Below are 13247 nucleotides of genomic sequence, written 5' to 3'. Positions count from 1 at the left end.
AGTCAACTGAAGACCCATCAGAGAATCTAGGTCAAAGGGCAAGCCAGTTGCCAAACTGGAAAGATGGGACAGAGAACACTGCTCACGCACATAAGCTGCAGCAGATCATGGTCAGAAAGATACCGGCTAATTGGCTAATTGCTGGGCACTGATCATGGGCAGCTTGAGAGTTAAACACTCTGGGGTCCCAGGCTTGGAGGGAGGAATCCCATACTTCAATGACTTTTTCCTCCAGGGGCTACTCCAGGGGTGACACCAGGCTCTCAGAGAGATCTGAGGAAAACCCCTCCACCCTTCAGGCAAGGGGAGGGGAAAAGAAGCAATGTGAAATGCACCCAGATCCTTCTCTTCTCTGGAACAAAGCCTGCCCTCAAGGAAAACCGCTTTGTCAGACCTGAGGGGAGGAATAAGTAAGCCACCTCCCACCCCCCAAAAAAAGCCTTCATGTCAGCCAGGGACTGAAGCCACCGAAAGCAGAGCTTTGCTCACAGGATTTCAGAATACAGTAGGCTCCCACCCAATCAAAGGGCTTCAGCAGCACCCCTGGGTTTCACAGAGAGGGCAGACGTTCTATTGGAGAAGGAGCTTCCAGGGAAGCCAAAGACAGCCGGAGAGACAGAACCAGTCACCAGAGGAAATGGAAGTCCCACAAACAGGAAACACAGCCCAATCCCAGTCAGATGAACATAAATCCTAGTTATCTCAATCCTATTACCCAATACATTATATCAGTTTCCACACACATGCACATACAAAAGCACAAGGCATGCTAAGAGGCAAGGAAAACACAGTCTGAGAACACAACAAAAGCAACGGAATCAGACCCAGGTATGGCAGAGACTTGGGGACTATCAGCCAGAGGGTTTATACTGACCATGGTAACATGCTAGGGGCTCTATGGGAACATGAACATCATGCAGAACAGAGGGGCAATGTGGGCAGAGAGAAGAAAACTCTACGGAGGTATAAAAAGGAAATGCTTGAGATAAAAAACATTATACCAGAAATAGGTTATAATGTAAATTCTGACAGAAAAACTCACATTCAACATCTTGCTGGAGTCCTAGATAATGCAATTAGACAAAAAAAAAAAAAAAAAAAAAAATACCGACTGGGAAGGAAGACATAAAATTGTCTCTGTTTTGAAGATGCCATAATTATCCATTTAGAAAAATCTCAAGGAACAAACACCAAACAAATTTCTGTAACTAGTAAGGAGCTATATAGCCAGGTTGCAGGATATAAAGTTAATATTAACTCAACTAGAGGCCTGGTGCACAAAATTTGTAAACAAGGAGATGGGGGGTAGTTCCCTCAGCCCGGCCTGCACCCTCTCCAATCTGGAACCCCTCAGGGGATGTCCAACTGCCTGTTTAGGCCCCATCCCGGGGATTGGGTCTAAACCAGCCGTCATATATCCCTCTCACAATCTGGGACCACTGGCTCCAAACTGCTCACCTGCCTGCCTGCCTGACCACCCCCAACTACCCCCTCACAGGTCTTGTCACCCCCAACTTTCCCCTCCTGTCATCCTGATACTCCTCACTGCCCCCTGCCAGCCTGGTTGCCCCTCATTGTACCCCTCTGCTGGCCTGTTCACCCCCAACTGCACCCCCCCACCACCTGGTTGAGCCGACTGCCCCCCATGCCAACCTGGTCACCCCTCATTGCTCCCCTCTGCCAGCCTGGTCATTCCTAAGTGCCCTCCCCTGCTGGCCTGATTACCCCTCACTGCCCACCTCTGCCAGCCTGGTTGCCCCTCATTGCACCCCTCTGCTGGCCTGTTCACCCCCAACTGCCTCTTTGCTGGCCTGGTCACCCCCAACTGCACCCTCCACCACCTGGTTGCCCCGACTGCCCCCCATGCCAACCTGGTCACCCCTCACTGATCCCCTCTGCCAGCCTGGTCATTCCTAAGTTCCCTCCCCTGCTGGCCTGATTACCCCTCACTGCCCTCCTCTGCCAGCCTCGTTGCCCCTCATTGTCCCCCTCTGCCAGCCAGGTTGTCACCAACTGTCCCTCCCCTGTTGGCCTGGTCATCCCTAACTGCCCTTCCCTGGCTGACTGGTCACCCCTCACTGACCACCTCTGTTGGCCTGGTCACTCATCACTGCTGCCCCTGCCAATCTGGTTGCCTCCAACAACCCCCTCTGCTGGCCTGTTTGCCCCCAACTGCCCCATGCCCGCCTGGTCACCCCATGTAGCCTGCTGGTTCGGTTGTTATTGTAAGGAAGTCCTGACATATTACCCTTTTATTAGTATAGATTGTTATATACTGCTATATACCAATAATGAAAAATTGAAATTTGAAATTAAAATCAATACCTTTCACTTTAGCATCCCCAAAATGAAGTACTTAAGAATAATTTAACAAAATATGTACAAGATCTACCTACATAACTCTGATGAAAGAAATCAAAGATCTGAATGAATGGAGAGATATCCATGTTCATAGATAGAAAGACAATATTATCAATATTAAGATGCCATATCTTCCCATCTTGATCAGAGATTCTATACAACCCCAATCAAAACCCTGGCAAGTTATTTTGTGAATGTCAACAAGCTGATTCTAAAGTTTATGTAGAAGGGCAAAGGACACAGAAAAACCAACTTAATATACAATTTTTAATCCTCATTTGAGATATGTTTTTGTTGATTTTATTTTTTAGAAAAAAGGAAGAAGGGAAAGAGAGAAACATTGATGTGAGAGAGAAACATGGATCGGTTGTCTCCCATATGGGCCCCGACTGGGGATCAAACCCAAAACATAGGTATGTGCCCTGATCCGAATCAAGCCTGCCACCTTTTTGAGTAAGGGAGAATGCTCCAACCAATTGAACCACCTGGCTTGGACAAAGCCAACATGATATTGAAGACAAAAAACAAAATTGGAGGACTGACTTCAAGACTTACTACAGAGCTATAATAATATTGATGAAAGAAGAGACACACAAATCATTAGACTAGAATGGAGAGCCCAGAAATACACCCATACAAATAGTCAACTGGCCTTTGACAAAAAAGCAAAGGCAATTCCATGGGGGGAAAGATAGTCTTTTCAACCAAGAGTAACCAACAACTATATAGCCACCTGCCAAAGTGAATCTTGACACAGACCTTTCACAAAGATTAATACAAAATGGGCCATAAACCTGAGTGTAAAATGCAAAACTATAACACCTCTAGAAGATAATATAGAAGAACATCTAGATGACCTTGGGTTTGGTGATGAGTGTTAATACTGGTATGTGTGTTGCCAAAGCCAGTATGTGATGATAAGTTTTAGATATACCACCCAAGACATGATCCATGAAAGAAAAAATTATTAAGTTGCACTTCATAAAAATGAGAAACTTCTGCTTTGTGAGAGATACTGTTAATAGAATGAAAAGATCAGCCTGAGTGGGAGAAATTCTTTACAAAACACATATCCGATAAAGGACTGTTATCCTATCTAATAAAAGAATAATATGCAAATTGACCATCACTCTAAGACACAAGGTGGCTGCCCCCATGTGGACACAAGATGGCCAGCAGGGGAGGGCAGTTGGAGGAGACCAGGCCATCAAGGAAGGGGAGTTGAGGGTGTCCAGGCTGGAAGGGAAGGGCAGTTAAGGGCAATCGGGCTGGCTGGGGAGCAGTTAGGCATCAATCAGGCTGGCAGGGGAGTGATTAGGGGGTGATCGGCTGGCAGGCAGAAGTGGTTAGGGGCAATCAGGCAGAGGCAGGTGAGCGGTTGGGATCCAACCGTCCTGGATTGTGAGAGGGATGTCCGACTGCCTATGGGATCTGGCCTAAACTGCAGTTGGACATCCTTCAAGGGGTTCCAGATTGGAAAGGGTGCAGACTGGGCTGAGGGACACCCCACCATGCATGAATTTCATGCCCTGGGCCTCTAGTACAAATATAAAAAGAACTCTTCACCTCCACAATAAGAAAGCAGGCAACTCAAATAAAAATTGTCTGGGAGGAACATGAAGTAGCCCATGCCCTGTGTGAGCTCTGGGAACCCTCTGCCTGCGTCAAGTCAATGGTTCTTGTTCTCACCTCTTCCCTGATGGTGACCTGGATGGAGTGGGGAATGCAGGCAGTTCCGGAATGCCATGAGCGGGGAGGCTGGCTGGGGCCCCTGTGACCAGTAGGCCGAGGGGAGAGTGAGGAGGTGGGATGGATGAACCGGGCACCAGGAGTAGTGGGGCCTGATTGGAGGAGTGGCCAGGGGGAATTGGCATAAGGACTTGTTATCTCACTGTCACTTCCCTCTGCCTGTCCCAGGATAATGGCACTCAGATCCCAAATAGACTCCACTGTGATCAGCAGAATTGCTCAGGTGGCATCCGGACATGGATGTTGGAATGGAATCTGCCATCCTGGGGCCTGTGGGGCAGCAGGGTGAGGACGCGGGGCTGTTCCCTCCCAGCACTCACAAGGAGTCTGCCAGCCCCTCCCTGGCGGTGAGTGGGGAGAGCTGAGCCCTGTGAATACAGAGGGGTGGAGAGGAGTGACCACGGTCAGTGGCACTGTCCCATGAGCACCTCCCTGCTCCTCTGAGGGTGGCCCTCAGTCATGATTCCTCTTCGGGAAACAGGCAGGGTGGGAGCAGCTGGTTGCATAGCCGGACAGCACCATGGTTCCTGGGCACAGCTGTGCCTGGAGGCCTGGTGGAGGGCTTCGCACTGCCTCTGGCAGAGGAGAGGAATCTAACCCCAGCAGCTGGAAGGGGAGCTATTTCCGTGCCAGGGCTCAGCTGGCTGACAGAGAGGTACTCTCAAATGTCCAGTTCCGAGGCCATGGCAGGATTGGGGAGCCCTGACACACAGAGGGACTGGCAGACACGCATGGAAGCTAGAGCCCTCGCCCACTCCCCGCCCTCGGACTGGACTAGGCATCTCAGCCTCCAGAGTCCAGGAAGGCCGGGCCCACCTCGAGGTGGAGTGATGGTGGCTTGGCCTCTACTTGGCTGTGTGCCCTCCTCATGTGACACCAGATGGGTGCCTGCTGGTGGGGGTATAGGTCACATGGTAGCCTTGGTCTGAATCATCCATTTCCTCCACCCTGGATTGGAGGATCCAGCAACCCTCCTCTGACGCCTACCCAATCTGGAAGGATAAATGGGAGGGGAGAATGGGCTGGGGCAATAGCAGCAGCAACCTGTCAAGGTAAGCACCCCATCAGACCCCACTACCCGGGGTTAGTGCACTGAGTAGCTGAGCCTCACATCTGGAGCAGCAGGACCTCAGACTCTGGATCTGCACTGACCCCTCATCCCAGGGTCCTTGATTCCATCTGCCCCCACACCCTGCAGACCCCCGCCGGGCTCAGCCCCCCTGGGTCAAGCAGCCCCTCCTGGCTCCTTCCAGATGCTGAGTCTGCTGGTGCTGGCACTGCCCCTCCTGCTGAGCCTGGGCCACGCGGCCCCTGTGAGTCCTGACCCTGCTCAGCCCTGTCCCTCTCCTTCCCCCTCCCCCCACAGGATCCACAAGGGGTGGTGGGCTCACAGAAGCCCAGGTTTGTGTGGGCACAGGGGCCGGGCTGTGTCCTGTGCTGCCCTGAGGTGTTTCCTGCCCCAGCCCCGAGCCAGGACCTGGAGAGAGTGGGCATCGTGGGGGGCAGGAGGCCCCTGGAAACAAGTGGCCCTGGCAGGTGAGCCTGAGACGCAAAGAGGAATTCTGGATGCACTTCTGCGGGGGCTCCCTCATCCACCCCCAGTGGGTGCTGACCGCTGCGCACTGCGTGGGACCGTGAATGCCCATGGGGCCTGATGGGTGGGGGCTGGGGCTGGGACTGCATCCCCACTCCCTCCTGGGTGTACAGGAGGACGCTCAGTCCCCTGAGTAGGTGCCCCTCCCTCCAGGGAAATCAAAGATCCTGCAGACCTGAGGGTGCAGCTGCGGGAGCAGCACCTCTATTACCAGGACAAGCTGCTGCCCATCAACTGGATCATCGTGCATCCCAACTTCTATGTCGTTCTGGAAGGGTTTGACATCGCACTGATGGAGCTGGAGGAGCCCGTGAGGGTCTCCTGCAAACTTCAGCGGGTGGCTCTGCCCCCTGCCTCAGAGACATTCCCCCCGGGCACCCCCTGCTGGGTGACAGGCTGGAGTGATGTGCAAGAGGAAGGTGAGTGTCAGGAATAGTTGGAGGGCTTTGGGGAGTGGGGACCAGTCACACCCAAGACCCAACTCTGGGTTTCCGTTGGGGGAGGCATCCGAACTGCAGGTTCAGAGTAGTGCTGGCCTCCTCCCTGGTGCTGAATGCTCTCCTCTCGCCTCAGTGCCCCTCCCCCCGCCGTACCCCCTGAAGCAGGTGAAGGTCCCCATCGTGGAAAACAGCGAATGTGACTCCGAATACCACGCTGGCCTCTACACCGGGGACAACGTCCGGATCGTCCGTAAGGACATGATCTGTGCCGGGACCACGAACATGGACTCCTGCGAGGTGCGCCCATGTCCTCCCCCAAGGCCCACCCCCTCAGCCTCTCCAGCCCCTTGTTGACCCCTCTCCTCCACAGGGCGACTCTGGAGGGCCCCTGGTCTGCAAGGTCAATGGCACCTGGATGCAGGTGGGTGTGGTCAGCTGGGGTGACGGCTGTGCCCAGCCCAACAGGCCCGGCATCTACACCCGCGTCACCTCCTACCTGCACTGGATCCACCAGTACGTCCTCAAGGAGCCCTGATCCTGTCCCTTCAGCTGCCACCTGGGGCCAAGGAGAATTCAGCCCCCTCTTGTCCCCAGACCCCGGCTTCCTCCCCAGTGTCTGCCCATTCCACCTCCCATACCCCCTGCCCTCAGCCCCCAATCAACCCCGCTCCAGCCCATGGGGTGGTGGTGGGCACTGCCCCTCATTAAAGTGTGTGAAGAGCACATGTGGTTGTGGCTGTGTGTCCCCCTGTGGGCCTCACCGAGAGGGAGGGAGGGCTCCAGGGGCAGCCACGCAACCACTGTGTGTCACTGTGGGGACCCGGCCCTGAGCACTGGCCTGGCTATGGGGACACCCCCTCCTCAGCCCCTGGTGCCTGGGGCTGTGTCTCCCCGGGGAGTGGTCATGGAAATTCAGGACACAGAACATTTAAAAGACGACTCTAGCCCAGCAAGAGTGGCTCAGCGGTTGAGCATTGACCTATAAGCCAGGATAATTCTAAGGGCAGCCAGGTATCCAACATTGAGGTCACAACGTAGATAGACCCTTGGCCCCTGCGGCCCTCCGACCACGCAGTGCCTGCCCTCCCCAGCCCTGCACTGCACACGCACATGTGGACATTGGGGACTCGTCAGGGGGCAGGTGTCCGCCTGCAACACTGACAACCCCAGGCCCTCGTCCAATGTATCTGCCTCTTGGATGAGCCGTGGCCAAGTGAGCGTCCTGTCACTGCTCAGGTCCCGGGGCTGCTGGTTCTGTGCCTCCGTCTAATGTGCGTGCGGCTTGTCTCCTGGGCACAGCGTCCATGCCTGAGCTCCGCTGCCCACGGTGCAGACTGGCAGGTCCGTGTGGGAGGGCCTCTTCCCACTCACCTGAGCCTCCCCACTGTGGACACCGTGGTGGGGAGCTCACCTCCTCCTTCCCTTTCACCCTTAACCATCTGATTGCAGCCAGAATTCTGCCCTTCCTCTGTGTGAGGGCAGAGAGGGGCCGGCCAGCACCCTCCTCCCTCACTCTCTGCCCCACATCCTCGAGGCTGCCTCTGTAGTTGGGGGATGAGCTCCCTGGATTGCTCACCTTGCACAAGTGCGTCTACATGTTCCCAGTGCAGGCTGTGCTGGGGACACCGGGGGACAAGGGCTCCTCCGGTGGGGGTGCAAGGAAGGAAAGGGACATGGGGGGCCTGGGGCTGAGACCCCCACACTTGGAGAGCAGGGAGGAGGCCGTGCACCCCTCTCCCCCTTATCTGGCCCTGGGATCTCCAGGTGCTCAGCCAGCAGCAGTGATAGATACAGTGAGTGCTGGCCTATCAGGGAGGGTCAGTGGGCCTTCCTCTGGCCAAGGGGGCTGTGAGGGGGCAGCCCTTCCTCTGTGCCCACATGGGTCCTCCTGAGGTTTCTCCGTGCAGGCCCATGGTCACCAGCTGCTGGTGACCTGCACCCCAGGTCCAGGTGAGGGTGGCACTCTGGGGTGCCCCACCCCTCCCTGTTCTCTCCTGGAAAACGGACACAGAACCGAGTCCCGTCAGAGTCATCGAGGGGCCACACCCATAGTGATCAGTTTCTTGTTGGAGAGCTGGCCTGCCATATGGGGGTGTGGAGATCCTGCAGGAAACCATGTATGGGGTGCTGGTGGAATGAGGGGTCTCAATGCTGGAGGCAAATGAGCTAAAACAGGTGAAGACCCTGAAGGTCCATTGTGTGGGGACCAGGGAAGGCCCTGGAGGTACAGGAGGAAGAGGACTGGGTCCCTCCCGACCTGCCCCACCCCGCGGTGGGCAGCATCCAGCTCCTGGGGCCTGACAGGGCTGCAGCCCCACTGCCTGAGCTGGACAGAAAGGGCGCTTTCCCCCTTCCCCTGGAATATATTCCTAGAAGTGGGATTACTAGGTCATATGGCAGCTCCATTTTTAGTTTTTTGCGGAAACTCAATACTGCTTTCAACGGTGGCTGCATCAGTCTGCATTCCCACCAGCAGTGGACAAGGGTTGTTTGATCAGCGACAGGATCAAAGCAGGAACTATAACAAGGGTGTCAGAGCCCTGATAGGGGAAGGCTGAGGGCAGGTGGGCAAAAGGCACAGCTTCTGATACTTAACAGCCCAGTTGTACAACACCTCAGTGTAAGCTGGACAGCGAGGGCGGGTGGGGTGCTGTGGGGGCAGCTGTGTGACAGCGTCCACGGGTCCTCACGTGTCACAGTGGAGGTCTTAGGGCCCGGAGCAGGGAGGGCTCGTGGAGGCCCTCATTCATGTCACTGCTGTCCCATTCGGGCCCCACCAAACCTCAGAACAACTGTGACCAAACGGACAAGGACACTGAATCTCCCTCACTCTGCCCCACTGCTCAGAAGGACACAGGCCCCAGCGCAGCTTTGTGTCCACAGGACGGCTTTGCTCCTCATGGAGGAGAGCGCCTGGGACCGGTTTCCAGGCAGCACTCTTCTCTGCAGTGCCCGCCAGGACTCTGACCAAGGCCCCTGAGTCTGTGTGCTGCTCCCTGGCTTGTTTCCTGGTGACTGTCCTCCCACAGCCAGGCCTTTGTCCTAGAAGTGGGGGTGCCAGTCTGTGATAGCCAGGCTGTCCAGCTCAAGCTCCACCATCCCCTCCTTCCTCCTGCTGGCTTTCCAATCTCCACTCTCCCTTCTCCCAGATGCCCAGGCACCTAGGTATTCCCGTGTTCTAATGGGTATGAGACTTGACTGGCATCACCTGGGCTCCTACCACATGGACCCCACAGCTGGAGGTTCCCGCTGCCTCTCTGAGGGACGTTCCCAGCATCTTGGTTTGTAGTTGGATGGCATTCCTCTGAAGTGACCAGATTTGCCAGAAGAGGCGCCAGGACTGTGGCCTGGCTGCTTCCTTGGCTCCAGGGCATGCTGGGAGAGAAGGCTGGAAGCCCAGGGCCCCACAGACAGACTGCCACCCATGACTGAGTTTCCAGCCCCAGGCTGGTCTCCCTGCACCCGGAGCCTCCTAGGGCCTCCTTCCACGTGTGCCCATGATAATCACCTTCTTATGTGTGGGCATGCACCCACGTATGCGCGCGTGTGGGCGAGCATGTATGTGTGTGTATGTGTGTGTGTATGTTTGTTCAGTTGCATGGATTGGTAAGCTCTGATACATGCATACATATGGTCACATATAACTTTGATAGAAGTTGGACAGGAGCAGATCACAGCGAACTCCATGCGGCAAGGCCACTTGCCAACAAGTTCACTGTCTGAGTTTACGAGGGGCGTCCTGTAACCCATCTTTGGTAACTGAAGCTGGCCATGTATTTCTCTGCCTTTGTTTATGTCCTAGGCAAATACTGAGCCTGAATTTATGTTCTCAGAGGTCTCTTCCAGTTGCCTTGTATTGGATGACAACAGGCTACATTGGTATTTTAAGCTTTCTCACACTTATATCAAAAATGGGCACAAGCCCTCCTACACTGGGAAATTTAAAAAATATACTTCTAAAGAAATGTCAGAATGAAAATTAAAAAATAGATATGACTCACAATGGTGACAATACCACCTTTTAATATTCACAGGGACATGGGGGCTTGTACCTAAAGGGAGATAACCAGTCCTTTCTGGATTTAGTACCAATAGAACAGAGAATATCCTGTTGAAGTCAAGAAGTGAGGTGCCAGAGGAAACTGAGAGAGACCATAAGGAAGAGAATAAAAGATCGGCTAACTAAAGGAAGTGAGTCAGGGGTGATTTAAAACAAATAAAAGAGCATAACCATTATTGTTTGTCTCATTTTAGGTTCTTTTTTAATTTTTAATTTTTAAATATATTTTATTGATTTTTCACAGAGAGGAAGAGAGAGGGACAGAGAGTTAGAAACATTGATGAGAGAATACTCTGGTTTCTCTTCAGATCGCATAAATCTTTCGCCTTTTACTAAAGAAACATCGATGAGAGAGAATCATCGATCAGCTGCCTCTTGCACACCCCCTACTGGGGATGTGCCTGCAACCAAGATACATGCCCTTGATCAGAATCCAACCTGGGACCTTTCAGTCCACGGGCCTACACTCTGTCCACTGAGCCAAATGGGTTTCGGCTCATCTTATAAGTGTATTTCCAGTAGGACATGATCTCACTCATCTAGGGGAAATGAAGAACAACATGGACTGATGAACAAGAACAGGCCCAGAGACAAGGAGGCATGAATCAGACTGTTGGACCTCAGATGGAGGGTGGAGATAAAAGGGAGAGATCAACCAAAGGACTTGTGTGCACACATATGAGCCTAACCAGTGGTCAAGGACAACAGGGGCGTGGGGGCATAATTGGGGAAGGGTGGGGGATGGGAATGGGGGGATGAGGACAAATATGTGATACCATAATCAATAAAGAAATTAAAAAAATAAGATAAGCACCTGGACTAGATAATAAAGAAATTACAGGGTTGCAAAGCCAAAGGTGAGTTCCTTAAATCCAATGAACTAGGCCAGTGGTCAGCAAATTCATTAATCAACAGAGCCAAAATATCAGCAGTACAATGATTGAAATTTCTTTTGAGAGCCAAATTTTTTATACATAAACTATATAGGTAGGTACATTGTTATTAACTTAATTAGGGTACTCCTAAGCTGGCCTTTGCTAAAAACTCAAGAGGCCAAAGAGCTCCCGAGTTGAAGTTAGCTGACTACTGAACTAGGTAAACCTCTGGCAAGATCGATCAGGCAGGAAAAATGATACATAAATAATATTAGTAATAAAGAGGGGAACATAAACATGGACAGGCAGAGATTTTTTTTTTTTAAATCGGAAGAAGTTAGTATGAACAACCACATTAGACAAATTTGTCATCAGGAGAAATGAACAACTTTTAGACAAGTATAACTCATGGGAACTGACTTTAGGAGAACTGGAAGCGGGAACAGATATAGATTCATGAAAGGCCAGCTTCTGGGTGGTGAACATCTACCCAGAACTAAAATATAAAGTCCAACATGGGAGTTATAGCACCGCATGGCTTCCTGGAGAATTACACTGAGACTTTAGGCCCCAGGGCTCTTCCAGGGAACAGAAAGGAGGCAGCTCCCTGGCACACTGTCTGGAGCGCAGAACCAGGCACAAAAATATAGGGAAATTTCAGGCCAAGGTCTAAACCAAGGTCTAAACCACCATGGTTTAACACCAATTAGTGCAATATGCCACATTAACAGAGCAGAAATAGATGATAAAAGACATGTGATAATCTCAATAGATATGAAAAAATAATTTTATTTTGGTTGATACATTCAACCATAGTTTGTGATGAAACTCTTAGCAAACTTGGGCCATAGGTGATTTCCTAAAATGATACGAGTGGCTTTCCCAGAGCCCACAGCAAACATCCTGCTCGTGGGTGTAAGGGGTACGCTGGCAGCCCCGCCCCTGAATGAGGGATGATGGACAGGGAGGCCCTGACAGTGCAGGTGACTCCAGGCAGCACACAGTGATCAGAAACAGACAAAAGGAGTGAGGCTCAGGGTGGAGGGGCAGAGGCTACCAGGAACAACATGGCAGTGTACACGGAACTCCCTAGGCCATCTGCACACAACTTTAGAACTAATATGGGTGCGGCGAGGCAGTTTTGCCCACGATCAACGCAGGTCCAACGATGAAATCCCACAGGGCTACTAGCCACTGCCAATGGCCACTTAGAAGAGGAATCAGTAAGATAGCATTGCCAATGACTACTACCTGCCAGGGCAAGTGAAATGTATTTTGTTGACACAGGAACTGAGAAAGTGCTAGACTGGCACTAGGTAATCTTGCCTCTCCCCTCCCCAGTGTCTTCTGTTTGAGCACCTGATTTTAAGATGAATAAGATCTGAAGGGTTCACAGTGGGCCAGGTCACTCACCTATGATATGAGGCCATCCTGTATCAAAAGAGCTTTTATTGCAGGCACCTGGATGCAAGGGGGCTGAGGCCAAAAAAGCAATCAGCAGTGACAGAAGGGGGAGGCAGGGTTTTATTCATTTCCTCTGGCTGTAAACTGTTCTGCTGATGTGACGGTCCGGTCCTTGGTTCCTCCCATTGCCAGATCTAATGGTTATCTAGGCCAGTGTTTCCCAACCTTCTCTCATGATGAGAATCACCTGGTGGAGTTGTTAAAACACAGATTCCTGAATCCCAACTAAGAAGTGCTAAACTAGAATTTTTGAGAACATATAGGTAAAATTGCATACCTAACTTAGTGCTCTGTATATAACATCTGTCTTAGAGCACTAGTTAAGTATACAATTTTACCTATATGTTCCCAAAAATTCTAGTTTAGCACTTCTTAGTTGGGATTCAGGAATCTGTGTTTTAACAACTCCACCAGGTGATTCTCATCATGAGAGAAGGTTGGGAAACACTGATCTAGGCTATGCCATGCTCAAGATAACTGCTAAGCACAATAAGTTTTCTCTGCCCCCTTTTATTCTGCTTAACATTTCAAGATCAAGATGCTTTCTGGACAAAGGTTCTTGGTCATGAGCCAGAAGAACACAATTCTTTATAAAGTTTAGATGTGTGTTCTTAATGGGAATCAGAGGGTTCTAAAATGAGTCCTCTTACATGTTAATAAATTATGAGTAAGGAGTGTCTGACATAAGTAAATCCTAACAATGA

General features: G+C 51.8%; 1 pseudogene across 1 annotated transcript; it reads left to right on the top strand.

The window, feature by feature from the left end:
• The first annotated feature begins 5363 nt into the window (after positions 1-5363).
• LOC311621306 (tryptase beta-2-like) lies at positions 5364-6679 on the top strand (annotated as a pseudogene). The gene is made up of 5 exons: positions 5364-5427; positions 5574-5744; positions 5858-6123; positions 6278-6441; positions 6515-6679. The product of its transcript is annotated as a tryptase beta-2-like (transcript).
• Positions 6680-13247: the final 6568 nt, after the last annotated feature.

The sequence above is a fragment of the Pipistrellus hanaki genome, assembly GCF_964339955.1.
Source record: "Pipistrellus hanaki genome assembly, chromosome: 4".
Taxonomy (NCBI): Eukaryota; Metazoa; Chordata; class Mammalia; order Chiroptera; family Vespertilionidae; genus Pipistrellus; species Pipistrellus hanaki.
The sequence above is the reverse complement of the archived record's forward strand: the minus strand, read 5'-3'. Positions and strand labels throughout refer to the sequence as shown.